Here is a 27929-nt window from a genome sequence, read left to right as displayed (position 1 = left end):
CCGATGTGTGAGAATTAGCAACACGTAGCACATATTACTGCACATAGTTGTTGTAGCGGAAACTGTATCGATGAATTATGGAAAGAGTAAAATCCTGGCAAGGAAAAAATATAAGGATATTGAAAATAAGCTTCCAAATTTAAACAGTCATAAACTTTTTAGGGCAGATATATTGGGTTTGTGTCCTTCATAGTCCGAAACGTCTTGCACGATAGCTATAAAAATTCGACAGGACATTCCCTACATAGTGGCCCAAAAAACGTGTCCGAAAACGAATAAAAATGAAATCCCTTCGTTTTCTGGAAAACGGTAGAATTGCATTAGTTTTATTATTTCGGCGTGAAACTACGACTTTCTATATAACTCTTACTGCGCAATAAAATTTATCTTGAATTGAGAAAAATTCTAGCCTATAGGGCAAAAACAGTATTTTTTGTGAATTCATTGTCAAAATTATATTTTTTAAATCAAACAAACATTTTATATTAAAATACTCATGCGAGTCGTAGATACATTATTATTGTACAAGGCGGCTGAAAAATAATAGTATATTACAATATAAGTCTCAAAAGCTAGATTTATAACCTCCAATTGAAATTGTAGGTGAAACATAGCCAAAATTCTGGACGACACATAACGATAGTGATTAAGTTATAGAACTTATAATCAAACTGATAGCAGTGCGGTTATGCAGCCAAAGTCGTTCCGACTGGGAAAAAGAATTTCATTAAGAAAATAGGATTACACAATGTTAATTCTTGAGCCGCGCTGTGTAATGATAATGTTTCCGTGATTCCTACGAACTTTTTAAACTAAAATGTTTGAGTCAAGAAGAAACATTAAATATAGAAATACAATTTGTTTCTGATAGATTAACGCTTTTTTTAACAAGAGATAATACCGACCAAACTAATTCAATTCCATCATCTTCCATCAAACGAAATAATATATTTTTTTTACATTTTCGTAGTACTTTTTGAATTACCTTGTAGCGAGCATTTTATAGACCATAATCAATTTTTGACGGTTACCTTGTAAGGGCCATAAAATTACTTTTCAGGCTGTGAAAGACACATGGAAGATCTTCCATCACAATTTATGACTCCTTAAATTTGAATGTTCATTTTCAGTACGTTTTACTTTTTCGTTAGTACATTTTCAATATTACAGAAAAATGTCAAGACGCTAACGTCCCTATTTGAAATGGATAAAATATGAATTTTTATACATTCTAATTAAATTTTTGGGAATATTACGAATTTTAAGTAGGCGAATGATGCCAAGAATTTCCCGAAATATATGTAGGATGAAACTGAAACTGCATTTCTCTGCTGAAGTATCGAGCATAGTGAGGAATGATGGCCCGTTCCTAAGCTTGAATAATTTTTATAATTTTAAAGTCGCGTCAGTATTTACATTTTAGTGATTACTTTATAACGTTCGATATTTTGCCTTTCAGAAGAATTACTTCCATGAGCAAAATTAGACCTACAAGTGATCAAGAGTTACTGACAAATCACAGAAGAAACACCGATTCTACATATAGCGAACACTGAGAAAATTGACTACAAATACATTGAAGGAATGTCGTACTCTAAACAGATTGGATGTTATGGTAGCTAATCAGCTTGGAGTGTTCCAAAACCTTGTTTTTCTTATGGCGATAAAAAAATGAGCAGTATAAGGAGAGTTTTCAATGAAATCTTCAAACCACAATTTAAAGGTGTCCACTGGCGTACAACCCATTTTCAGCGAATCTCTTGAGTATCAGATTTAATAAAAATCCTCGATGTTACTCCAATATTCTTTAAATTGGTACGATTCCAATTCCGAGATGTATAACGAGTATATTTTTACTCATGGCCTGTCAAAGGCCAATATAGTTCATGTCAAATATTTCCAATTATGGAGATGGAATTAGTGAGTGCAAGACAACCACACTTTTTACATCATTCAGGAACAAGCCAACGTTTCCGCTGCCAGTCGCTGCCTTCATCAGTGCTTCTCTGTATATGAGAAAGGATTGACTGCACCGAACTAGTTCTCTTTCTGTTTGAAATACTAAAGGGCCTTTGATATCAATTTATTTGCTGTCCATACCGTGAGGCGTACTTCACTAATCAAACCATCGAATTTTTTAATTAAATATTATGTTATGTCATTTGCCTGATTAAAATATTAAAATTTGGAAAAATTATTAACTTTAGTCATCTAAAAAATAACACGTTATATGCAGGGTGCAAACCGAGTAAAAAAAGGAACATCCAAAAAGATAAATGCCAATTGAAAGTGATGCTTCTAATTGCTTTGGACAATTTTTTTTGTTGATCAGTTAATTACTCCGGATTTACTGACTTTTTGTTATTTGGATAATAAATCATTGTTATTATTTTTATCTCTAGGTATTTTGGGCTAGTTTGTTTGTTTGTGCTCGTTAGCAGAATGTAGAGTGATTTTGCTGAAAATAGGGTTAAATTTACGCTACTCGTAATTTTTCAGGCACACTAAACACATTTTGTACCAACTGAAATGAATTGGACATATTACCATGTGCGGCACGCATTTTTAGCTATGGAACGAATGTGATTATGCGAACTACAGTTGAAGTTGAAAAAAGATTTATTAAATTGCACACATAATCCTCAAATTAGCGCTACAAGATCATCCTGAATAAGCCGATTTGATTAATCATAAGTAAAACCATAAGACATAATCTATTTATAGAGGATCTATAGGATCAACCTTAAAACGACGTTATACCCAAAACAGTTTGCTAAAAATGCCCAAAGTTATTAATAAAACGTGATTTTAACTTTCTGCTCATAAAATTCTAAAAAAATTCCTCTTAACAACAACATTAAATTATATTAAGCAACCTTAATTAATTTCAAAACATTATTAATTTAGGAAAGCTGTCTTTTATAGCAACAATGGTTTAATTTAAAAACTGTTTTTGTGTAGGTACGAAGGACCTTTTAATTGATTTTTCTGGTTTCAGAGACTATACTATCCATCTATGTTATTAACATCATAGTAATATTCATTCCTTAGTAAAGTGGATACAATGTAGCATGTATCTATTGAATGGACTTGGGTGTGTCAAAATGTATTAAGGGCAACTGTTACAAGCTAAAAGAAAATATATTAACAAATATTATATAATATATGATTGGCACACGTAAAATTTCCTAAATCGACTCATTTTTGTTGATGAACATACCAGTTTAAGAATACATCTAGATTTGCAGTAGAAAATTGTTTCTTGAGAATTTTTAGTTGAGATTTTGTTATCATATACTTTCAGTTTCAGGAAAACTTCACGTAGAACATTCCATTTTTCAATCTGAGCTAGTAGTAGTCAGATAATCGTCATTCCGAACCGTATCACTCAACAGGATTCCGTCATAAACAAATCCATATAAACTCGCATTAGCAGCAGAATTAAATCCAAGTTCGTCGATGAGTTTTCCAACAAATCCTGATGTGCTTATAATAGAAAAGATTTTAGGTTGGTCAGACGGTCCCTTTAACTCTTCATCATCAATAGGAAGCCTCACGTCGTTTCCAGTTTTCATTACTTTTGAAAAATCAATAGTCAATTCGCCTAATTTCTTGGCAATGCCGCATTTTCGATATTCTGGCTTTACATCTAGCGAACTATCAAAGCATATGTCAGTCTTGCAGAATTCTCGGATGTTGAATAATTTGTTAGCGTCCACTGTAAATTGGAATTTTTTTCCACTACTGGGTGTTTGTCTTGCTTGGAGATTCGTAAAGGTCTTCTCCGTCCCGATGCTGTAACAAAAAAAAACGAAATTTAATGGGATTCGGAACTCAAACGATCTGCGATTATCTTAATATTCGATTCACATTTTAACCTCAAACAGACAGTAGCTTTACAGGGTGTAACATAACTAGGGGTTTTACTTTTAACATGATATAGATCTCAAAAAACATAGCAATATTTTTATAAATTTTTCCGAAATCTAAAAAAAACGAAATATGCGTAAAGGAGTTTTAATACATTTTTGTATAAAATCTAAATCCATTCCTGCATAAAAGACTAATTCTATGTAATGGAAAGAAAATATTATCAGCTATTACAAAAACGGAAAAAACATTGAATGTTTACTTTTTTTTTCTTTTCATCTTTTTTCTTATTTTGGTTCTTTAATATTTTTTTCCTTGTTTTTTGAGTCTTTTCTTTTTTTTCTTATTTTGTTCTTTAATATTTTTTTCCTTCTTTTTTGTGTCTTTTCTTTTTTTTCTTATTTTGTTTCTTTAATATTTTTTTCCTTCTTTTTTGTGTCTTTTCTTTTTTTTCATATTTTCCTTCTTTAATATTTTTTTCCTTCTTTTTTGTGTCTTTTCTTTTTTTTGTTATTTTGCTTCTTTAATATTTTTTTCCTTCTTTTTTGTGTCTTTTCTTTTTTTTTCTTATTTTCCTTCTTTAATATTTTTTTCCTTCTTTTTTGTGTCTTTTCTTTTTTTTGTTATTTTCCTTCTTTAATATTTTTTTCCTTCTTTTTTGTGTCTTTTCTTTTTTTTGTTATTTTGCTTCTTTAATATTTTTTTCCTTCTTTTTTGTGTCTTTTCTTTTTTTTGTTATTTTGCTTCTTTAATATTTTTTTCCTTCTTTTTTGTGTCTTTTCTTTTTTTTCTTGTTTTGTTTCTTCATTATTTTTTCTTTCTTTTTTTTATTATTTTGTTTCTTTCTTTTTTTTATTATTTTGTTTCTTTCTTTTTTTTTCTTTTCCTTTTTTTCTTGTTTTGTTTTTTTATCATTCTTTTCTTCCTCTTTTTTTTATTGTTTTGCTTCTTTTTTCGTCTTTTCATTTCTCATATAGTAGTGCAACTTATTGCTATATAACTGCCCGTATAAAGAGTAAAAAGCATCGAAGGAAAAAGTTTAATTATTATATTGGGTGTAACATACGTAGGTGTTTTCTTTTTAACACGTCGTAAACCTCGAAAAACAAAGCAATATTTTTATAAATTTTTCCGAAATCTAAAAAAAAACGAAATATGCATAAAGGAGTTTTAATACATTTTTGTATAAAATCTAAATCCATTCCTGCATAAAATACTAATTCTATGTAATGGAAACAAAATATCTTACACAATATTATCAGCTATTACAAAAACGGAAAAAACATTGAATGTTTACTTTTTTTTTCTTTTTATCTTTTTTCTTGTTTTGATTCTTTATAATTTTTTTCTTTTCTTTTTTTATTGTTTTGTTTCCTTATCATTTTTTTCTTTCTTTTTTTCTTTTCTTTTCTTTATCATTTTTTTCTTTCTTTTTTTTTTCTTTTCTTTTTTTATTGTTTTGTTTCTTTATCATTTTTTTCTTTTCTTTTTTTTATTGTTTTGTTTCTTTATCATTTTTTTCTTTCTTTTTTTTCTTTTCTTTTTTTTTTATCGTTTTGTTTCTTTATCATTTTTTTCTTTCTTTTTTTTCTTTTCTTTTTTTTTTATCGTTTTGTTTCTTTATCATTTTTTTTCTTTTTTTATGTCTTTCCATTTCTCATATAGTAATGTAACTTATTGCAATACAACTTCCCATATAAAAAGTAAGAAGGACCGAAGGAAGATTTTTAATTATCATACAGGGTGCAACATAAGTAGGTGTTTTCTTTTTAACACGACGTCGACCTCAAAAAACTAAGCAATATTTTTATATAATATTTTTCCGAAATCTAAAAAAAAACGAAATATGCGCAGATGAGTTTTAATACATTTTTGTATAAAATGTAAATCCATTCCTGCCTAAAAAAGTAATTCAATGTAAAGGAAATAAAATGTCTCACAAAAAATTATCAGCCAGTGCAAAAACGCAAAAAACATTTAATATTTACTGTTTTTATGCGATTTACCCACGCCGCTTAAAAATCAGTCGTGAAGTTTAACTTTAGGTGTTATTTTGATAAAAATTTGCTATTGATACTATTAAATTGACAAAGACCCATATTTGGTCAAATCACGAATTGGTAGACACGTTGATATAAGGGGAGTGTCGCCAGAATGCTATAGCAGCTTCTGACCGCTTCCGGGAAGACATCACCCTGCAGCCCGTAGATTTGTTTATCTTGTTGGAAGAGCTCGTGGAACTGGAAATCTAACAGCAATGCATGGTGGACATGCTGGAAGACCTAGGCCGCCCAGAATGGCACCCATTGAGGGGCATGTTTTATCTGTGGGGTTACGTGAAAAGTTTTGTGTTTACGAGTGAAATTTACACAATGGAAGAATCGTGTGAACGGATGGAAAACGCCGCATGAAATAATTAGAGGAAAACCATCTCTTCCAACAGCAGTTTGCGCAAATGAAACCGATGGAGACAATTTCGAACACCTTTTGTAGCCAGTCCCCGAGTGAGTAGCACCTAAAGATGTAGTGCTTAGTAAAACTTTCATAGGGGCATATTTCGGGTGGTTTTAAGATTTCGAAAAAATGTTATATAAAAAGAGTGCTTAGTTTTTTGAAGTCTATGTCGTGTTAAAAGGAAAATCCCTACTTATGTTCCACCCCGTACACAGGTGCTTTACATTATATAAAAAAAAGTTTATAATAACACTAACTGGTTTGTCGATGTTGGTGTCTGCTGCTGCAATATACGTATGATTCCTCTTTGAGTTCACTCTGAAAAACATTTCTCGTGATTTAATATTCCCAGGGCGACATTAACGCCTTCAATGCGATAGAAGAATCGATGCAACAAGTCAAAGATTTCTTTTCCCCCTTCATAACTCTCAAGAATGCTACAAGTCCACGTTTTAATAGAATTTGTGCAGAGAGATTTCCCGATGTATCCTTTAATGCTAATTTGGAATTCAAATTGAAATGTCGCTAATGCTGTAGGTAGATACTCTTTGTTGCAGCCAGCGCGTAAAGTAAATTCATCAAATTTTATCTGTTTTTTTTTTGGTCTAATTGCACACGTTTGAGCGTTGCAGGACGTTTGTCAATTAAAATGTGCATTTGAACAAAAAATATTTCACAATATAATACTTTTCGAGAATCGCGATGAGGACGAGAATCGAATGCGGCGCTATACAGGGTGGTCCAAACTCTTATAAGTATTCACCAACCGTTTTTTTTAGTAAAAGATCCAGTATTCCATTTTTAAGCCGCGACTGTGACCACAGTAATTCACACTGACAGGAAGTCTATTGTGACGATATTTGCGCCAACGCCTTTGCGCGAACGATCCTATAAGGATGTCACAAATACGTAGTCAATCTGACTCATGGCAAAGAAATACGCAACATAATCTGGATGAGAACAAAATTTTTTATCATAAATTGCATTCACGCTGTTGCCTCAAAATTAATCAACAATTTTCAATTCATTTCGTGAATTCCGTGTGATAAGGATTGAAGCACGAGGCCGGCGATGTGGTATCGAACTTGCGAAGATTACTTCTGCAACTTCCCAACTCTCTGAGAAATCCGTGGTGTGCCGGAACCGTGAATACAAAATTCTACCACCGATTCCTGAGGCCGAAGCACAATGATTTGGCAGAAGTTAGCTTAGTTTTAACTAGCTTTAGTATTATTCCCTGTGTATTGAGGGAATTTGAACAAAGACTCGCGTTTGAAGCTTCCTATGGGCAACGGGTTAAATTCCGTTTGAATTTTTTATGTACCCCGAAAAGTGCGTTTTATGGTGTCTCTTTAAAAAAGCGTAACTTTTTCGGGAGCTTGTACAAACCTTTGTTGTAATAAAATTTGTATTCCACAACATGTTTTATGTAAAAAAGGTACACTTTATAAGAGCCTTCGAGGGCCTCCATCTTGAAGGTATTTGCAGTTTAAATTACGAAGAGCGCTCTGTTTCCAATGTGAATTTTCAAGTTTTTGCGCTTTCTCACCTTTTTTTTCTTCTTTCTTTTTATTTCTTTTTTTTTTTTTTTTTTGCGAGGAGGTGGAAATCTTCCCAAAGACACCCGGCCTGTTGTTTGGCGACCGGGTAGTGTGGGATTCGAGTCGTCACCGCAACCCGCCCACCCACTAAAACCACCTCCCCTCTTCCGCCCCCCGGGACCGCCTTGCAGCATAGCTTCGGGGGAGCGCTTTCTCACCTAGAGACTTGCGAAAACCACTGGATACCTTCGTTTCAGTAGTCAATCAAGCCTTTGCTTCTAGTCGAAGCTTCTCATAACAAATCATGTAATTACCGAGGGAGAAATGAATGAATGAACGCAAGGAATGGTTTAACTTTGACTCCAAACACCTCACGAAGAGAAATTCACGGCGACTTCTGCCAGTTGTATCTTTTGCGCATCTAATAAGAAATTGCCTGACGAAACAACTATACAGAGTGCGGAAAAAAACTCTGGAAACACCGGAATTTCACAGTGCGCTCATGTCGAAGCGCAGTAACAGGTTGGAAATCCGCTCTTTATGACTCTCACACTTTTAAGATACTTTAGCTCCTGTTTTTAAAATAGTAAATGTAAATTTAAAAGTTATGACCTGCAATCAGGCTACATTCCAGAAATGATGGGAAATTACGTGAAAACGTGCCCGACTACAGCAATGTATACAGAGTGCCACAAATGCGGGGGGACGTTTTAAACTGCAAGAGGTAGAAGGCGATCGGTTGTCTTGGGCCATAACAGATAAGGGGCATGAAATCGGTATGGCCCCAAACAGAAGCAAAATGCCCTTTGAATCAAGCGCGTCTGACCGAATATTTTAGGGGTGCGACTTAGAATTCCTTCCTCGTTTTTAAATCTTCCCCTTAGAATTCGGGTAAATACCTGAAGGTATTTTTCAGGATGGGACCCTACGTTGCCTCGACGTTTCGGAGAAAGGTACGCGAATCAAAAAAATGTGTAGGTACTAGCGGTTCGTATCACAAAAAAAGGGCGGTAAGATTGCCTGGCCGATGTTCCTCTCCGTTTACCTGATAAAGCCATTCGACGAAGAATTTTTTTTTTTTTCAGAAGTGATTTCCGCTATAAATATACACAGTGGGATAAACCGGCGCAGTGAGATTTGTTTTTTTCGCCGAGTTATTAACGACCAACAAAAAATCAACACGTGGTAAAGTCGGGATTATCCAGTTCCGTATAGCTAATTCGTGGTCGTAAACGTCAATTTGCCTGAATGTGTTGTTGCGGGTAAAAAATATATTTACGACTATAAATTAACGATATGAATTAGTATAGCTCGGTGGCTCAATTCCAGCTGCAAGCACTATTCTTTATCGTTTCCAGAGTTTAATAATGAAAAGTATCTTTTATTTCGCGCTCCAAATGCATTTCCCTTGTTTGCATTACGTTCTGTTCGGCCTGATACGGAAAACAACGCTGTCACTCGTCAAAATGCTATTTTCCGGGCTCCTAATCAAGAGTACATTTTTTTGGGAGAACCCACGCGATTTTGACGTGGGATTTAGAGGTCCAGTTGGAGGTTTTTCCGGAAATGCCATCATACAGTCCATAGTAAACGCACTTAAACATAGACACCCGTTCTCTCTTTGAATCGGCGTTTAAATTAAATGAATAATCGTCGCGGTATTTTGCATGTCGATGCCCATCGACGGTGCCCCTTTATTCTTTGTCATTTTGTTAGAGTTGGTTTATTGAAGTATGTCAGATCCAGATTTAAAAAAACAAAAAAATTCTCTGTACGTCACGCGCCAAACGATTTTTACAATTTTTCCCAACCTCGTTGCAGGCAGGAAAATGTCACATTACCTACCATTATGTCCGGCGCTCATTTTCCACGATCTTCATCGACCACCCTCATCACATCTGACCAATTTTAAATGGCATCTAGCCTACAAGATTTATGAACTCTCCTTTCAGCCTCGTTGTCCCAGACGTCCCATTAGAGCGTCTCAGAATGATTAAACCGGATTCAGGTCTGATTTGCGTCGACTGCTCACTTCTTCCAAGAATGCGTACGTGGAATTAGATGACTATGCTGTCGGAAGTGATCTCGTTACTAATTTTTCCATCGTTGCCACAGCAGCATTTGGAGGGACAATAGGTTCGATCAGCCCCCCTGAGGATGGAGAGGGTGACGCCTGCAGCACCTACAGTTCGGCTGTACGAGTCTCGTACGAATGCGCAACTCTTAAATGGTACGAGGAGACAATTTTGGCCGCACATCAAAATGGTTTCGTAGTTGTAGCTCGTACACGAGAAACGAGAAGAAATCATGGCAAACAATCAAATTTATGGCACGTACCCTTCGTTTCCAGCGTAAAAGTTCATATTTTTTCCGAAAGGATTTTACTATTTTGCCCCAAAACGACCGAACTTTTTCAAAGCTTTTATTTGCCCAGACCCCCGCAATTTATTTTTTGACAAACTTTGTCCAAAAAACATAAAACCCTTTGAAGGCACCTCGGGGTCGGGATGACGTTAATGGGACTTATGCTGGAATCAATTTTGCTAGGCGTTAATGGGGACAGGGAGTGTATGTGACAGATTTGGTTTATTTTGACTTGTCCATTATGGGCAAAATTGGATTTTTTTTCTTTTTTTTTTTTTTAAATCAACGTTCAGTGAGCCCAACGCAAGTAATTTCAATAAAAATTCCACATTTTATGTTTGCATAAAGAATCTGGCTGGAAAGAGTACGCATGACTGTGTGCAAATGGCGGATCATCATCCCAGCAAAGCTATTTGGTGCTACGAGAATTCATATCTCCGGGAAAAATTACAACAAATTTCCTGTCAAAAACTAGGAAATTATTAGTTTTCCGGCGGCGCTTGTGGTAAATATCCTGAGGCATAAAAATGATAAATGGATTCAGGATCGTGTAACATTTTATTAAGAAGATGTTCTCGTTATTTCCAGCTGAACATTTTAATATATCCTAGATACTTCTGGAAGAGTTTTTAATTTAGCCCAAAGGGAAGCAATTTCAAACTCAATATAAGCATAATATTAAATTTGCTTTTTATTAAATTATCACAGAATTTTAGTAGGAAATTTAATTAAATGTTGCCATATATCACGTTTTCCAAGCAGCCCGATTTAACTAAAATCGAATTCGATTCAGCATTCTTTTCACCTAATCTCAGCTCCGACAAACCACGATGGATTTTTCATCGCGATCTCACCAATTTTAGATGCATCGCCGCAGTTTCGCTACAATCAAAACCATCTCGCCCGTCCAAAACGTCCATTAACAACAAAAAATGTTCCGAAAGGCTTTTTTTCTCCAGAATCGTTGACGGACACTAATCTCGAAGGACGGCAAGCTCGCTCAGTGCCGTACGCCATAAACAAAAATGGCAATGGGAAATTCTTCACTTAATTTCCGAATTATGTGAAAAATTAGCTCTCGACTTGACGTATGCAAAGGAGCTTGAGCGGCTACTAAGTAGTTCCCTCTTAAACTGACAATAAATCCTCTCTGGATCCGAAACGACTGCGAGCATTTCAATCACCACGACGCCGAGGAGGACTTTGAGGCGTTATCCGTCTCCGAAGCCGGCTAGGCCCGAAACATAGTTTCACAGGTCACGAATTATCTGAAAAATTCGTGATTTGAAAGTCGATTTCAGAAAGTCGCGGTCCATGTGTGAGTACAGAAGAGAAACTAAAAGTTAGAGGAGAGTATCGATTCGTTGCTGTTCTCAAATAAATAAAGATCTAATCTCCTAATCGTCTCAGATTTTCCAGGTCGTTCGAGCGAAACATCGATGATAAATGCATAACATTCTTTCTACTACAGGATTTACCCCAATTTTTCTCCTCGCTTGACTCTTTTCCCATCCGTTTTGAAATAGAGGTCATATGTCGTGTCACCAGTATATAAATATAAACCGGAATCCAGATTCCTGGATTTAATTTATGTGAAGGGCGTCCTTAACAGACTCCGCAAAGAAAGGAACAGCGCATTAAATTAAAAGACAGCGACAGCGCTGGGTTTTGTTCGCCGTCCTGCGGGCCCTTTTGTCTCATTTTCATTAATTTTTCTTCTATATATACAGAGTGAGTCGGGAGGATCGTGCCAAACTTCAGGGGCGTGTTGTACATGAAAAATAAATGTAAAAAAAACTCAAATGTTGTTATCCGATTTTCGCTTGTTTACAAGTTATAGCGTAAATAAAATTAAAACATAAAGGTTAAGCAACATTTAGACGAAACGTTTCCTGGACGCTGGATTGGTCGTGGTGGCCCTATTAGTTGGCCTCCAAGATCTCCAGACCTCACACCACTAGACTATTATTTGTGGGGTTGGTTTAAGACTGAAGTGTACAGAGTAAAAGTGGACACTCAAGATGCGCTAATTCAACGCGTTAGAAATGCTGCAGCTGCCATTAAAGAAAGACATGAAACGATCAGGAGCGCAACGTAATGCTCTTCATAGACGAAGCCGAAAATGTTTAGAAGTTAATGGAAATATTTTTGAGCATTTACTATGATATCTAAACGTTAATTTAGGGAATTTCTTATGAAATTTATAATTTTTTTAAATTTTATGTTTTTATTTTATTTACGCTATAACTTGTAAACAAACGAAAATCGGATAACAACATTTGAGTTTTTTTACATTTCTTTTTCATGTACAACACGCCCCTGAAGTTTGGCACGATCCTCCTGACTCACCCTGTATATATATATTGATATGTGAAGTGTTCCAGTTTTTCCTCTAATTAAAACGAATATTTTAGGCTCATCAAATGCGAGCGATATCTGGGTGACTGCATCCTTTGAAAGTATACCGCAGCTGCTGTCGTAGGGGCAAACGAGAATGTTTAATTCAATTACATTTTGAGGCTGCGTATGTTAAATTTTTAAAAAATAAATTGATAAATCCCCTTTTAATAAGGATTGATATTCAAATTCATGTTCCGAAGTTAAACTGTGGAATTTATGTAATGAAATTACATAACGTTTCAATGGTGCACGTGAATAATGTTTGAGTCCTCACAAAAACTTTTGTTCGTTTTAATTCCGTTTAGATATATTAAATTAACGTTATTTAAACGCTTGAATATTAATTCGGCGAGTTAAATTATACGGTTTGTTGGAGTTAAATGACTAAATGATTAATATTTCCGTAACCACCCTTTGTACATAACAATGCATTTATTTATTAACCGTTCATTAATAGCAAATTAGTTATTGTTTTTCTTAAATTATTTGGCGTTTTTGTCAATGCAATCGGTCGAGATAAAGCAGTTTTGCAGCAACAAAGGCAGGCAAAGTGCCCATTAATATTTCATCTACACGAGTTCGGTCTTAATACTCGGTAGATTCCAGCAACTTCTTCCAAACGGTTCCTGAATGAAACATAAAGATCTCTCCTCTCCCCGGAAATATCACGAAGTTTGGGAATAAAATTTCGGCGCGTTAAGGCTGGTTTTCCATCAGTATCAGTGACCGTTTTGCATAGCTCCTCTATCGAAAAGGAGTAAGTTCCTCGAAATCCCTGATATTTCACCGTTTTCCAGGAAATTAGGAAGACACAGTCATTCAGTGTCGCGTTCCAGTGAGCCAGCTTAAGTAGATATTTTCCTAACAAGTGACATAACTAACGCTTTCCGCAGGAGCTTTTCGTCCCACTACAGATTGGGATGTCAGGTACGCCCATGAACGTAAGTCGCGGTCCCTTTTGGCAATCGGGGGGCAGAAAAGTACGCTTTAAAATAAACAATTTAACGTAAACAATTTGTTATTAATAAGCGAATTCGATTAAACGGTCCGCGTTGGACGGTGTCCGCGATTAAATGGAGAAGAAAAGTTTGTGGTCAAAAAATTGCTATGGGCGATAAGTGCCGGTCACTACTGTGGTGCTCCGCGGGTCCCAGTAACTATAATTTTCTAAAGGTCCTGAAGATCTTTTTTTTATCGAGGTAAATCTTCCGCGGACAGCGAAAGTTTACCGTTGGGAACAAGACATAATTGCATAATTTTGAATGACGTCCAGGTGGATCGTCCATTGGACTGTGCTATACTTTACGCTTATGACAATAGATACCAGGGGAGAGCTCCACTACTTCTTCTCATAAGTCATTTGTGGAGCACGTGTGTGTCAGCCCTAGTCGCTTCGCCGCGTCCAAATTGACACGAAATTGTTTTTCATAAAGCGCTCAATGAAACAAACTGATGATGACAAGCGCCGCAGTTGCTGACTGAGGTCTGTTCCATTTGCTCTTTCTTTAAGAAAAGTAATTCCTGAGTGATGTTCAAAATTATTTTCATCCCTTTGAACAGAAGAGAGAGCGGTTTTCATTTAATATTTTTGTGCATTTTCCCGGTCTCATAATCGGGCACTTTCCGGACAATTCAAATTCGATATGCGAGTCCAATCAAACGGAACGCTCTCAATTGTTCTTAGGGAGTTCGTTCGGACACAGTCAAGCAAAAGAATGCAATATTCTTGGAGGAGAGCTAAATTGAATTATTTCTCTATACCGTAATAATTCCTATTAGCGACACAAACACCAATAGATTCTGATGATCCTTTCCGACTAAGTTTCCGCTAAGTTTTCCTTTTATCTCTCATCCGCCCACGAATCGTCCATAAAGCAAACCTATTATTCCCGAGAAAAACAACTTAGTCCAGTCAATAAGACATATTCAAAGCTGGATAGGAGGTCCAGAGAGGGGGAGAAAACTTTTAGGTTAAAAGCGATAATTGTTCCTCTTTTGTGTCGCTCGATCAATTCAGGTTAGTTCCAGTTAGTCGATCATAGTGGGACGAGAGAGGGTGCCGAAACAAGTCCTTACTCGTTTATAAAAGACTCCTTTCTTTTCGTCCCATCGATGACTATTTTCCTGCCCGCGTTGTACACTTTTATTCTATTTCTGACTTAACGATTGACGTCACTCGTGCTGAGATCTGAATGCCTCGACGTCATTGAAATCGCCATACGGCGTTTGAATATTATTGTTTATGTTGGAATATGGGTCACGGACATAATAAAGAAACGTTCAAGAAGGTAAATATGTTGGAAAACAATCTGGGTATAACCGAAACAACCGGGACCGTGTTTCGTGTATCATTTATTATCGAAAGGCATTTTTGGGGCGATTCAATTTTCACTGTCAGGAACATTCCATTTAGACCGCCGGACTTGTCGGAACAAGATCCCAAAATTCCCGATAAAGTTACCGTTTCGTGCCCCTGTTGTGGCTGATTTTCGATTAGCGATAAACATTTTTTTTTTTTAATTCTATGATACGCATACATACGTCGGTCAGCTGCGGTCAAATTAATTATGGGACGTCCCGCGTTAACGTCCGGCCGTCCAGCGCTTTGGCACCTATTTGCTAACGAAATTGTAACGAAAAACTGATTTAAACTGTAAATTGTTGATTGTGTTACGTAAGATTTCATAGCGTTGTGTGTTCGATCACGTGGCAAATTCAGAGGTAATCAAAGGAGTCAAAGTGTCCCGAGGAAAGTCGTTAGGTTTCATTACGTTCATATTGCTACTTTGGATAATGAAGTTTGATGTGCGTAACATGAGCCGAAGCACGACATAGTCACGCTTGTCGTATTGTACAGGGTGTAGGGGTGGAGGCACGCGATATTCCGTTTCAGACTTAACAGCGATTTGTATGGTCGGAAATAAAAGCGGAGTGTTAGGATTAAAATGTGTATGTATACAGGGTGATTCGCGGCGCAACCGACACAGGACAGGTGCGCGCGGGCGACATTGCAACATGTCGATTTTCTTATACGAAGTTTTTTCCCGATGTCTACGGTTTCCGAAGATGAATAAGGAAAACTGAAAAAATTCTCCATTTCGGGAAAGGCTTAACCTAGAATCGCCATTTTTGGGAAGTATTTTTGCTTTACTGACGTCTTTATTTGCTGAAAATTTCAAGTGGCTGAACACTTGGTAAGGGGTGGTTTGCGAATGGGTCACCCTTGCAATTATACGAATTTTTTAAACCCTAACTAAATTGAAAACTAAGTTTTATCAGTATAATAGTAAATTGAATTTCGTATCTCTCAGTTCTCTTGTTCGTTTTTCGAGGAGTCATTTGTTATTAAGAATTTTTTTTGCGAAATTACGTTCCTTAAAGCCCTTAAGGCCGCGCTCCGACCACTCTTCGACTGTTTCGTTGCGAGAAAATACGATTAGGAAATCTTCCATGACATTCTTCTGCACTTCTTCGGTAATTACCTCGGCAGTACCCCAATGCTAACAGCCAGTCTACTTGTTCGTTAAATGTAAATTTTCCAGCCACTTTGACTACAAAGTACTACAAGAAAAACGAAGGTATGGCGAAAAACTTGTAATTTGCAGAAATTTCAATAAATTTAGACATAACAACATCCACATCCGAGCAACGAAACAGCTGAAGAGTAGTTGGAGCGCGGCCTTAAGGGCTTTAAGGAACGTAATTTCGTAAAACAAAATGTTTTTTCTCAATAAGAACGACTTCTCGAAAAATGTACGATAGTAGAAAAAGATATGAAATTAAATTTACTATCATATTGATAAACCTTAGTTTTTAATTTGGTTAAGATTTTCAAAAATCATAATTTCAAGGGTGGCCCACCCTTCAACCACCCCTTACTAAGTTTTCAGCCACTTGAAATTTTCAGCAAATAAAGACGTCAATAAAGCAAAAATGTTTCCCAAAAATGGTGATTCTGGGTTAAGCCTTTCTCGAAATAGAGAATTTTTTCAATTTTCCTTATTCATCTTCGGAGACCGACAACTCAGCAACCGCAGGCGTCAGGAAAACCTTCGTTTGAAAATCGATATGGTTCAAGGTGCCCTACGCGCACCAGTTCTGTGTCGGTTGCGCCGCGAATCACCCTGTATATATATATATATACTTGGAATTTTTTCTATTATTCATTGTACTATTAAAGCCATCAGAAGTAGACAATTTAGACCGCTAATCGTGATTTTTTCTAATCTGTAGTTGGAATTGCTACGTACCTAATTTTCTCAGATGCTGCAGTTACGCCCTCTTTGTCTCTTGGGATAAATTAATGCAAATTGCTAACCTTCAATCGGCATACCTAAATGGTGATACGAGGATTTCCACTAGTAATTCCTTTATCACTCAAGCGAAACTTTGTCACAATTCGATATTAATACCTGAAGCTAACTTTGCCTATTAAAAGTTTCAACTACTAGTGAAACCTGCATTAATCCATACGAAATAACTAAACCAAGACCGAATGTATAATGCTACGTTTTACTAGCTCAATTCCAATTGAGTTCCCTTAACGACTCTTTGTTTCCACTTATGTATGTACCTACGAGATGTACATACGGATATGTATATCCATTCAAAGTTAATATTGCTTTAGCTCGGGCGGTCTTTTGTACGTGTTTGCTCACCTATAAATTCGTTCTTAGTTTTTTGCTAGAAAGTGATTGGCGCTGCCAGGAGAGTGTTCCTGATTGGTATTCGTTGTTGAGTGAATGCGATTTTTCAAATTAAATTTTGTGCCGGTTTTTTCTCCACAGAGTATACGTTTGTGGTGGTCAACCATGGGGATATCGGTTAAAGTTGCGTCACAACTTAAAATTTCATTTTTCGGTTTATTGCAAACACTCAAAATCCTGTTTTTTTTTTGTTGAAAGGGCCCTTTCGAAATAACGAAATAAATAACAAGTAAATAAAGAAAAGTATTAGGGACCCTCTCTGGAAAGAATTCTCCATTCTCCACTTCCAATCGCTGCTGTATGTGTTTTCGCAAATTCTCCATGAATTTAAAGCGTTTGCTCTCTTTATTTTGGTTCGTAAAAAAGTGATGATCTTCCATTTGCAGCTCGTTATTATCGGTTAACGCGAATTTACAAATGCGATCTTTCACGGCTTGTCATAAATGTATTAATAATCTCCCAGGGAAAGATCGGAAAATATTTCAGGTGAATAATCGGCAATTTCCTAGCGTTACGTAACGAAGCAGCGTTTCACTGGAACCCAAAAAGGTGTGGTGCTTCATCGTATTTTGCGTTTATAATTAGTTTTTATGTGTTTTTTGCTCATCGCAGCCACCTGTCTATGAAAAATTAATTCCTAAATGTATCGATGGCAGATTCGAAAGTTCCGGCAAAGGTTTCATTAGATTCGTCATTCGATCTCACTCATGATAATAAAGTTTGACAGTTTCCATACGACCCTTCCGGCCCTTTCCTTTGAAATTTTCAATTGGTTTAATATTGAAGTAAGTCTCTTTGCTCATCCTACTGAATTTTAAGTCTCCAACAGAAAAAACACCCAATTAAACTAATAATTTGCCAAACAAAGTTAGTTTGTTTACTTTGACGAAACTAAGTTTTAGTAATATTAGCTTTATCGATCTTCTGTAGAAATCGTTTGAGATTGTTTACATGATGTCCACTACGGCTTATGTAATGATGTAAGTTTGGAATTGAGAAATAAATTTTTGGCTAAAATTTCATTTTGAAGCTCTATTTCGGCGAATCGTTTTGATGGCACCGCACATTTCGCGCCACTCATTATACAGAGTGTCCGGAAATAACGTTGAAATATTTTGGGAGACGATTCTAGGGGTTAAAATAATTAAAAAAATTCTTATAAACATATCCCAAAAAATGCTTTTTAAAGGGGCTAGAACCCTTTAAAGAAGCATTTTTTGGGATATGTTTATAAGAATTTTTTTAATTATTTTAACCCCTAGAATCGTCTCCCAAAATATTTCAACGTTATTTCCGGACACCCCGTATATTTTCTCGACTAAAAACCCCACAATTTGTTATATTATTTATTACCCCTATCGATTTTTTTATTTTTCATGGACTATTAGTTCAAGAAACGGGCAAAAACCGCCTCCAAAAAAGAGCTCCCTTGAAAGTTTTTTCCGATCCATCACTTCGATATTCATCCGAATTCGTCGAACTCTTCCAGCTAATGACCTTTCGACGAACAGTGGGGCTCATTCGTAAAGGCCATGGGGTAAACAATAGCTCCAGTTACGTCACTGCCATTTCACGTGACGTGATCTCGGGTTATGTGGTGCAATCAATGTGAGGAGAACGCGTTTAGAAACGGCGCGATTAGAGCTGAAATTGAGTCCTTTGTTGACGTCATTTCTAAGATAAGATATTAGGAAAAAATAAAATGTCAGTAGATATAAGCGGGGGGCGACCCTCATCACTCACTTCCGTTATTAATGTTGTTTTTCCGCATACTGTTTCCTGTTCATCGTAATTGAGCCATATTTTCAATTATTTTTGTTTTTCGTTATGATTTAGAAATCGCGATTTTCCGCATGCATCTTCATAGATTCGCGGTTTGTTGTACAGTGGGCGGGACTTAACATCTCCAAATTTAGTGATTGATGTTGATCATGCAGTTAACAAACGAGCACGTAAAGAAGGCCATCATCCTCGATGAAGAAGTTTGCGTGACGACAGCAGCGAGAGGCGCAAAGGAGTGAATGTTTGACGGAGTGTATTTGTACGAAATTGAAGTTATAGACGTGGATAATGAAATCGTAATTCACGCTCGATGATCGAAACGAGGTAGTTCATCAGAGTATAGATCTTGCTGCCTTTAAAAGAGGAAGGTGGGCTGAGACGAGCGTTGGCATAATCTAAACTAACACGATGAGATTCAAAATCGTTCAATTTCGTTTAACTCCGATCATTGCGTTATTCTCAATTGCCGCTTTAGCGAGATTAACTCTCTACAGAAATGGGGCAGGTTGACAAGAAAATCCGTAAGTCCTGTGAATTTTTGTAACAGTCGCAGAAAACTGTGGTAAGAACGAACAACACGCTCTGGTGGTTATGGAACAATCGAACGGATTGGGGCATAGACTGCAATAGAAGAGCCGCATCAATGGGCATTTTAATGCGCTCGTTCTGTCTAGATTGACAATATACTGCACTAAAACATTTTTTGTGTTTTATGTAATGGCTCAGCTGACCCTTGACATTTTAAACGGCAAATTGTTTCAGATATTTATTTGCCTCGATTTGCATTTTATTTTCCGCTCCACTTAACGTCCCGAACGATTCTTATCCAAATGGAGGGAAAACTTTTTACTGGCCATAAACTCTGGTCACGAGGAGAGCGGTGGGTCACGCAACTGCTATCTGATCCAAGGACAAGTTATCTAATGCCTTATGAGTAGCCATCATTTTTGTGCTACATGCACCTGAGCCTACTCTATCATTGATTAACCTCGGACAACGTAAACAAGCCAATTTTACTTTTCCTCGATGGAAATTTAAAATATTGCCATTATCAAAGGATAATTCATGGAGAAAAAAAAAATCGTTTGAGGCCGACGATTGATGAACCCTTGTGAAATGAGGTGCGTAGGAGGGAACGTTAAGGAATTTAAATCAGCTTTTGCCGTAGACTTTCAAAAACGCAAACTAATTTCTGAAAACAATTTTCTGTTAACTTTACGATCGTTTATGTTCGACTGGTCAGTTTGTTTTTCGCAGGTTTATTCGTTAGAGCTTGCTGTGTTGCGCATTTAATTTTAATTGCCGCTATTTAAAGACCGTTTGAGATTGCGGTAATGGAGATTGCAGAAGGGAAAACGGCGTAAACTTTAAACTCATTCGCCCTATCTGTAACGCTTATTGTGCCAGACTGCGCCAGATCTCTTTCTAATAGATAGACGTATCTTTTGAATCGAGAAATCGAAACCTTAAGGAGAAAGAAGTCGAGTTCGGAGTGTTCGCACATTACGAATTTTTCACGATTCGTGAACGTTTCGAGCTGCGATTCGAGAGGTCGATGTGCGGACGATCCGATTCAGCTCGAACGACTCAGTTGTAACGTGCACCGAAGAGACTTAGCCAGAAATTACCGGTCGACATAGAGCAACGAGCTAGTAGGTTTTTACAAATCGTTACTCAAGGTTATATCATAGCAGTTCTGCCTCCGATTCGGCATAGAGCCACGGAATGAACGGTGTAGAACGACATCTCATTCGTTCGTTGCACGCCCTGAACGGCGTGCAACGGTACGTGTGTGTACCCAACGGACCTGCTAGCTAGACGTTCGTTATCTGCGAAAAGACACGCGAATTTCCATTATTTAATGTAAATCGCAGGTTGCGTTCGCTTTAGTGGAAAAATGTTTTGTAATAAATTGAAATAGTTAAAAATTTTCATTTAAAAATTAGAAGATGGAATTCTTCTCAGTTCGCATTTAGATTCCTTTGTGATAAGATCGCCCACCTCGGAAGAACTCGAAACAGGAGTTATTAGTTCAATTTTCTTTTCGCTCTGGAAAAATCGATGTCTTTGGATGTGCGTTGACATCCAAACTAACCGTTCGAGCATACGAGTCCCTCTACCTCTCTAGCAGGTTTTTCGATAAAACTTTCAAGCCCTGTCTCAGCCGGAATGTAAAGTGCGAGTATTTCAGTTTGGATTCTTACTGACTACACCGTGCAATCACTAGGGCAACAGATTCTGGTGAGTGGGTTTTGAAGAAACTTTGAATTCATAACAGACGATGTGATGCGTATCTCTTTCGGTTGCGTGTAATTTCCCTCCATATCAGCCTCCGAATCCTATTATTTATGGTCAGTTATGAGGTTGCAGCTACTCTGCCCTACAGATCATTACTCATCGATTAATGTATATATATATATATATATATATATATATATATATATATAGTCAAAATAGTCATGTCCTACATGTTGATTACATGTTTATTTATTATCATAGATCGAGTATGAAATGGGTTACTAATTTGTATGCCCGAAATAGGGCCAATTTCGTCTACTGTTCAGAAAGGCGTATTTACCGTAAAAGTGTCCACATTTTCCATTGACCAACCGGCTCCGTCGACTCTAGTGTGTCGTCACAGCGTTGCGCCCCTAGTGGGTGTCCATCGGCAACCTCAGTTTTGGGTTTAGTTTTGGCGACACTTCTTGTATTGCGGTCTAAAAAGCTTAATTATATTGGTTTCCGGAAGGAAGCGTGTCATTCCCCCAATTCGCAATTTCAGAAGGAAATCTATTTTTTCCCGAAAACTTTTAGGTTGTGGGAAAAACGATTTCGCAGCCGGTGTAAATTTGCACAATTTCAAAAGTTTATTTCATTGAGTAACTTTCCCTCGCACCAATCGAGCTCGTGTCCCTCCGATTAATCGAAATATTTATTCTTAAACTTACGGCAACCCTGACTGCGTTACTTCCGACCATTCCATGTATAATATAACTAACAAACACTTTTTTGTTTCAGGTATGTATCCTGCTAATGCGAAATGCACTATCCGAAATGGCTTCAGCTTGAAAATGAAAATTCGCTTACTCTGAGCGCTCTTGGTGCGTATCTCAGTGACTGATATAGATTTGATCGAGTGAATTTCTAAGTAGCCCGAAGAGCATCGTTTAGGATCTGTAGGATTAATTTTGATTTTCTTGTCGACTCGGTGTGAATATATTAAACAAGATTTTACACGCAATTGGACCGAAATTGTCTGTTTACATCTTAGTTTCCGCGGCGAAAACAAACTAATTTACGATCAGCGAGCGTTGTCGTATCGCTCTCGGCAGCGGGCTGTGAAGTAAAAATAACGCCCGTCGATTTTCTAGCCGTCTTCAATCAAATAAAAAAATATACTATTATTCTGCCTGCATGCGGCAGATAAAAAAATATCATTTGTGAAGTAAACTTCGCAATGGGCTTCAGCCCGTGGCCCCGGGTATATTTCCTTTCTTTCAGTTCTTTACGCGTAAATAACTATTAAACTTGCCGAAAGTTGATATGACTTGCCCCATATACTTGGACGTTTAGAGAAAAATCTATGACCTCAATATGTCATCATTTCCCGTCTTCCAAACTTATCTCCTCAGAAATGAAAACTCGATGGTTTCCCCCAACATTCCATTGCTCCACTCAACATTGCCTTACGGCATTTATTTGATATCAACTCGATGAATAATGTATGTGAGTTGAGGCTTTGTTATTAAGCTTCGCCGAACATCAATCTTATATGGCTTATAGCTTAAAACAAAGATCCAGGGCAAGGAGTAGGAATATCCTAGGGGGCATGAATCATATTAATCCATCACGGAGCTACGTTATGTCAAACTTAAAGCAGGATTATGTACCGATGAAGGGATCGGTAGATGAGTAACAATAATAATTAGTCTAGGATTAGCTTAGTTAAGGAAATTTCAGATTTCGAAAACGGCGACTTCTTACGTATAATACCACTCGTGCCTGTATTATTTCCGAATATTTATTCGAAAGCTGGATTTGTACGGCCATTTTCCAGTGCCAGAAGCGGGGGGAGGTTTCCATGAAAGATTCGGCTTCGAAAAAACATTCCAGGACACTAATTCAAATACGTGTGGTGTTGGGTAAGAGACTTGAGTTTTTTTAGTGACGGTTTTGTAAATTTTGGGAAAACGTCGTCGACAGCAGACGCGAAACAAATTGCAAAGAATTTCAAAGAAAAAACTACAAATAAAATTAATAAAGTAAATATTTTTCGCGTTCACCAGGAGATATCTAGTAGTTGTTAACTCCTCTACGATCCTCTTACATTGCGCTGTTTGATAAATCCAGATTACAACATAATCGAATGTCGCTCCTTACTTCAACTATTAGTTAAGTTCGAGCTTAACGAATAACTGGCCCGAATTAAGAAGCTCAACTTCAGCCCGAAAAACACTTTACGTAGCTGTTAGTTAACTGACAGCTGTCGCTTCCTAATTGGACGTTGAAGAACCGGTCATTAAAGCTATGCATTACGTGCATGATATATTAATTTCGAGCTTAATATCTGCCCATGTCGGAAGCTCATGACGTGAAAATTGACAGAGTTTCTCCATAAACTTCGCTCTCGAAATAATGAGTGTGTAATGAACTTTACAAGGCCCTGATAGTTTATGTATGCATGTATGCAAATAAGAGCTCCCACTCTCTTTGAGAAAGGTTTATAGAGTGACGCAAAAAAGCCTTGAACTACTCGTATTAACAGCTCGCAACGAGCCCATTACAAATTGGGTAAAAACTGACGAGGAATATTTCACGAAGTTTCTTGTGTAGACGTCGGCTTTGCAGTAAGATTAAACAAAAACAATCTTTAAAATTTCCACGATGGAGATGTTGAAGGCTGCGTTGAAGTTCAAGGGTAAACAATAATACTGAGTTAAAACCCCAAACAAATACTCTAGGAAGTTTCATATGCAGCCTGCAAGCTTTGACAAGGGTATAACAGGATACGTAAAGAACTTTTTTTAAATTTTCTAACTGAAATTTTAATCTATTGGGTCGGTTCGTTTACGCAAGCTTTTCACACGTTTTGTTTAAAATAAAACGTTATTTCTATTGTGAAACAGCGAATTTCTAATGCGTCATAAAAATTGTTTTTATAACTTCTCTAAACTGATTATTCCCGAATGGTTCAACAATAGAGGGGAAGAGACACTGAGATAAGGCGAGTAAACCCGGAAGTCTACTCAGGATGCTGCAACGAATTTTTTGGGACGAAATTTATGAGTTTCATCAAAAGAAGGTTTGTGTGATAGCGCATAAACCATACGAAAAGAAAAATGATATTCAGCATTACAGCGACCGATTAGCCGACGTCGACGTTCAGAAATGACCAGACCCCCCTTGCTTATATAATTTTATTACTCCCATTCCTCGTCTGGTTGATATTTTAGTGTGGATGCAATTCTTTCACACCATTAGATCTTTTGTATGTTTTCCTTTCGCTCCCTATATTAGTAGAAAAACAAAAAATAACATTCAACATTTAAGGCTTTTACCGTAAAAATTTACCATTAATGAAAATGAAGAAATGATATTTGAGGTATCAAGAAACCTCATTGGAAAATGGAAACATTTTTGTTTCGAATTTCATTCTACTAGTTCTATACCAAAAATCGGGTATTTCATTGTTCCCTTTCTAGTGGGAGCATCCTTTAGTGTATGTTGGGGTTCGCGTGATGTAAATTATACGTTACGTAATTACCTAGGTTACTAAATATTCAAGCTGAATTACGATGCAGTACAACAAATTTTAATACATAATATTACTTCCCGTGGCACAACGTCGCTAAAAAAATACACGAGAGATACGGTTCCGATACTGAGGACAAGGAAAGCCACAGATCAAAATTTCCATCATTGATCAACTATTGATCCTTAATCTAAGACTTGTTCGATTGTTGAACATCTTTGAAAATTGAAGCCCTCTGAAGGTACTCGCAAACGACCGTTTATATTCTATATTTTCGATTAAATGACGCTCAGAAGGAAGTTGATTTCCTTGAAGTTTTGATAATGTCGTGGAGACATTTCGGTAGTCGTTTTGTGAACAGGCGAAAACTGAAAACTTCTGGAGAATTCAATTTGTGATCTTTAACACTTGCGTACACTTGGACCATCCCAGTTTCGCCTAATACTTAATTTCTTTGTGAAACATCATGATTGTTATAATATTTATGTGCCCTATCTGTGGTTTTTGCCGGAACGTCTTTAGTAACTGTGTATGTATATGGCGAGACTGAAGAATCGAACGCAAATGTGTATTTTTAAACGTTGAATCCGCTTTCCAACAGTCCGTATCTGGCCTTAACATCTGCATTTCATTGTTCGCATTCATTACAACTTACATGATATTTTATATTCCAGTTAAAAACAAAACCTATTACCGCGTGTCTAGCCTGCTGAATCCAAAAATTAATTGAAAAGAGAAAATTGTATTATAATTAAAATTTTGTATGTCGGCGGAAAAACATCTGGCTACAAAATTGTTATGCCCATTTACAAACCGAATTTCAATTAGAATTGATACGGAAAGACCAGGCAGATAAATGTCTTTGAATGATTGATAATGGATCTTAGGTAATAGTTATGGCTGTTGTAATGCGCCGACGCTATTATCCAACATCTAGCCAACTTTGTCCATTAAAAATGCAATTTTCCCAGAATTGTAATTAAATTAAAATTTATGACAGTGAAATGAATGAATACGAGAATCTACACTCAAAGTAATAATGAGGTTTAGAAGTCCAAAGAAAGCCTCCTCTATGCTCCCGGTTGATGTCCCCGCTAATAAGGGTGAGTCATGTCACGTAGGTGGAATTTATTCTTCCGTTGATACGGTTAAGCCCTTCGTGTTTCTACGTGTCGCTCGAACATTGACAAATTTTTCAGGCTAAACGTCTATTCAGGCCACAGTATTTTTCTCGTTTAAACGACCACTTAATACTACTTAACTTGCAACATCCATGGTCGAATGGCAGCATGCGACATTGTCTGACTCAAAAGGCATTCTCGACGATTGATTGGAACATATTGTAAATAAATCCGCGAAAATATTGCCCTTAATTGGTTTTTACCGCTGTTTTACGACTTCCATAGAACCCCATTAAGCCGTAACTTAACAAAATTTCTAGGTAAGTAACATAAGTCTACGAATACTTCGCTGATTTAACAAACTTAGTCAGACCATCAAGCACAAAGTTGGTCTTCAAAGAAACTGGGAAACTTTTATTTCGGAACTATTTCACTTAAAATACGATCCGGACCGCACATAGTGGCGCTGAACGGCAAACTTGACAGGAAAGCAATTTGATTTATCTGCGGTTCTCAACAACTTATGAGATAAAACTTGTCCCGTGTTTTTCGTCTGTCTCGAAGAAATGAAAATCCAAACAATTGTTTATATGTAGATGAATGATCCGTACAACCGCCCTGAGTACGAACTTTTGTTGTTCCCGGTAAAACACCGAAAGAAAGAAACAGTTATTGTATTCTTCTTTGTTATTCTTTCCTCGTTTAATTGGACTCTGTTTTATATTCCGTGAAGTACCTAATTCCGTTTTAAGCACCCTAGACGACATTGCAATTTGTCCCCTTCATTTTTATTCAGACTGTTCTTTCAGAATCGATTTCTTTCTGCCACTAGCCTCAAAGTGGCTACCAGCTAAGCATAATGGCAGATGTTTTGTCAGCGCCTTTTTTACGAAGCATTGCACTCAAACTAATAAACTAACTCGCTCTTATATTTTCATCCAGAAAGGACATAAATTCAGACGCAACATAGCAGCAACTTTTATCTTGAAAGTTTGTCTTTCATCCGGCTTTTCCCGCTTTAAATAACTTGAGGACTTTGCAAGTTTAGGCTCTCTGGGAAATCAGACGGTTTCAAGAAGTTGCAGGCTGGGAGTTGAAACCACTTGTGCCTGATTTTCCCAGGATAAGTAATTTGAGGAAGGTCCTGGAGGGTTATGAATTATTTTCCCAAAAAAGGTAATAAGTAGATGCCCACCAGAAAATAAAAGGAAAGTTTAGAACAGTTGACGAAATAATTTGTAGGAAAAATGGGGAAACCGTAAGTAACTCAAAAAGGGTGGAAACAAAGCAAAACAAACCGAGAAGGTTATTTAATTTTTAACACTCTTGGGGAAGTAAAACTGAAAAACAGAGTATTGCTTTCTTTCATTACTTATGCCTTGTTTTGAAAAGAAAATGGTGTAACACGTTCAAAAAAGCACTCGGCTGCGGATAAAATTACGAATTTTTGCAGAACAATCAGGAGAGACAGTGCGAATCTGGATTTTGCCCCGTTAAATAATTGAGATGTTGCAAGTTCATTTAAAATTTATAACAAAACTGGCTACATTAAATGAATGTACTTACCAGTTAGTTGAAGGCGCACGTTATGATTTGACGATCCACCAGCCCATTTTTCTACGGTTCAAGTCACACAACTTTTTATGCACGTCACAAGTTTCTTACGAGTAGTGAGGCCACATCTCACGAAACTAATATGTAGCAGGACCGCTACGAGTATTAAACCAATATCAATAATAACGACACCGACAATAAACAACCCGGAGCACTATTTTGGTTCTTGAAAGGGCGCATTTTAACCACTAGAAATTAAACCACAAACCGACAAATTTAGCGGCAACTGTTTAAAAAATGAGGTTATGTTTAGGCATTCAAATGTATCTTTATCCTTTTTTAACACGCGAAATTTACGTGACTTGTCATTTTACGCAAGGCGACC

General features: G+C 36.8%; 1 protein-coding gene and 1 long non-coding RNA gene across 9 annotated transcripts in view; one reads left to right on the top strand and one right to left on the bottom strand.

Moving 5' to 3' along the window:
• Positions 1-27929, top strand: part of Dgk (diacyl glycerol kinase 1) — a 108449-nt gene that overhangs the window by 27912 nt on the left and 52608 nt on the right. The window lies entirely within an intron of this gene.
• LOC136341444 (uncharacterized) lies at positions 3091-27822 on the bottom strand. The gene is made up of 3 exons (XR_010732503.1): positions 27557-27822; positions 6582-6642; positions 3091-3795 (listed from the first exon to the last, which is right to left on the bottom strand). It is a non-coding gene; the product is annotated as an uncharacterized lncRNA (long non-coding RNA).

This window comes from Euwallacea fornicatus, chromosome 10 (genome assembly GCF_040115645.1).
Source record: "Euwallacea fornicatus isolate EFF26 chromosome 10, ASM4011564v1, whole genome shotgun sequence".
Taxonomy (NCBI): Eukaryota; Metazoa; Arthropoda; class Insecta; order Coleoptera; family Curculionidae; genus Euwallacea; species Euwallacea fornicatus.
The sequence above is the reverse complement of the archived record's forward strand: the minus strand, read 5'-3'. Positions and strand labels throughout refer to the sequence as shown.